This window comes from Ciona intestinalis, unplaced genomic scaffold (genome assembly GCF_000224145.3).
Source record: "Ciona intestinalis unplaced genomic scaffold, KH HT000255.1, whole genome shotgun sequence".
Lineage (NCBI taxonomy): Eukaryota > Metazoa > Chordata > Ascidiacea > Phlebobranchia > Cionidae > Ciona > Ciona intestinalis.
Window position 1 is genome coordinate 9,674 of NW_004190576.1, and position 2,324 is coordinate 11,997.

At 37.4% G+C, this 2,324-nt stretch overlaps 1 long non-coding RNA gene across 1 annotated transcript; it reads left to right on the forward strand.

Annotated features, from left to right (window-relative positions):
* Positions 1-1,348: 1,348 nt before the first annotated feature.
* On the forward strand, positions 1,349-1,834 carry LOC113475352. Its single transcript, XR_003397108.1, has 2 exons — positions 1,349-1,391; positions 1,615-1,834. It is a non-coding gene; the product is annotated as an uncharacterized LOC113475352 (long non-coding RNA).
* The last annotated feature ends 490 nt before the right edge of the window (positions 1,835-2,324 follow it).

Consider the following 2,324-nt stretch of genomic DNA (forward strand, 5'->3'; position numbering starts at 1 on the left):
TCCTTGATGAGAAAACTTCACAATTTTTGTACTGAACACTGGATACCATTTGTTTCCAAAAAACTATGTGTCAAAACTTAAAAAAAAGAAAACCATAAATATTATGCTCAAATCCAGGCTCAAGAAAAATGTGCAATTTTATAGTTTACACATTTAAAGATATCTTTGTGCAAAATATTCCATTTGACCCTCATTTTTATAGTTCCTTGATGAGAAAACTTCACAATTTTTGTACTGAACACTGGATACCATTTGTTTCCAAAAAACTATGTGTCAAAACTTAAAAAAGTAACTTGATTTGTAAATTGTTATAATTTATTATGCAAATAAAAAATGTAAATAAATCAGTCAAGAAAGATTACATTTCTAAATCATTACTACTTTTTAATTCTTCTTTACAATGCATGAACTGAAATTTGAAATTTGTAAACACACATAAATAATTCTGGATCCAACAGCAGTCATTTGTGGTGAAAGGGGGCGTTCAAGGATTCTGTATGTTTTCGAGAGACCAATGATACGCTCAACATGGATGCGATGAGAAGCCACTCTCCTGTCGTGCACTCGTTGTGTAGCCTCTAGCTGATGCTTTCCTCTAAGCATTGTAGGCGTATTAACACAAACGTCAAATGATGCAAACAAATCCTGCACTAAAATTCCCCGATCAGCCATAATACTGTCACCCGGGGTGAAAAAGTTTGCCGCATCTTGATAAATTTCACAGTTTTCTGCTTTCCGCTAAGCATTGTAGGCGTATTAACACAAACGTCAAATGATGCAAACAAATCCTGCACTAAAATTCCCCGATCAGCCATAATACTGTCACCCGGGGTGAAAAAGTTTGCCGCATCTTGATAAATTTCACAGTTTTCTGCTTTCCTCTAAGCATTGTAGGTGTACTAACACAAACGTCAAATGATGCAAACAAATCCTGCACTAAAATTCCCCGATCAACCATAATACTGTCACCCGGGGTGAAAAAGTTTGCCGTTTCTGCTTTCCTCTAAGCATTGTAGGTGTATTAACACAAACGTCAAATGATGCAAACAAATCTTGCACTAAAATTCCCCGATCAGCCATAATACTGTCACCCGGGGTGAAAAAGTTTGCCGCATCTTGATAAATTTCACAATTTTCTATAATTTGCCGATCACTTACAGATCCTCCATATGCCGGACTAACAAATGACACTAATCCATTTGGAGAAATACCAATCATGGACTTAAGTGTGTTCTTATTTTTGTATGTTGAAAAGGTACTACTCTGTGCATTGAACATTCGTAGGCTTCTCTATCTCAATTTCAGTAGCATCTAAAACCACCCTTGTTGATGGAAAGGAATCTTTAAAGGACTTTGGCATATGTTCAAGCACCACTTTCTTTGATGGCCAGGTATTGAGTTCTTGTAACCGGAAGTGCATGAAATTTAGCCAAGTATAAAATACTTAACCACATTTGGTGATAAACTATAAAGTATGGAAATTTCTTTGTTCTTTGGCCTGGCGTAGTTTCATCAAGGTAATAAATAGTTGTTCTTCTGGGGTTAGATTGAGAGGTTTGTACTTTAATTCGTAGGCAGCTGGTCCAAGTGATTGAAAAAAAATTTGATGGCCAGGTATTGAGTTCTTGTAACTGGAAGTACATGAAATTTAGCCAAGTATAAAATACTTATCCACATTTGGTGATAAACTATAAAGTATGGAAATTTCTTTGTTTTCTTTGGCCTGGCGTAGTTTCATCAAGGTAATAAATAGTTGTTCTTCTGGGGTTAGATTGAAAGGTTTGTACTTTAATTCGTAGGCAGCTGGTCCAAGTGATTGAAAAAAAAATTAAAATGATGATCTTTAAAAACGGCCCAATATCGGCGGTGGTGTAATAATATAATGTTTGAACACTTTCGCTGAAGTCTAAATGTGTTGCCTGAATAAACATCTTGTCGAAGCACATGATTTACTTTGGGGTTTATGCCGGAAAGTCTTTCCGTTGGTTGTTGGAAAACGACATGGGCTACGTCGGTTATATTGTAGCTTCGATAATAAAGGAAGGAAGGGTGAACAGTCCCCTTGGCGACAACAAGTGCGTATATATGCCGAGGAAAGGGAAGTTGTTCGCCGAAAACTGGTTGGAAGTACTGGCACACAACCGCAAGGAATGATGTCTGAAGCACGAATGCGTTTGAAGGAGACGGTCCAGTCGAAACTAAACGACGTAGACATCGAAAATATCGAAGACAAGCAGCTTTTGGAAGCTGTGGCATTGTTTGAAAGTCTTAATGAGCAGTAGTGCAGTTCTTCGAAGACCTCCTCGTTCGAGAAGCCGTGGCTC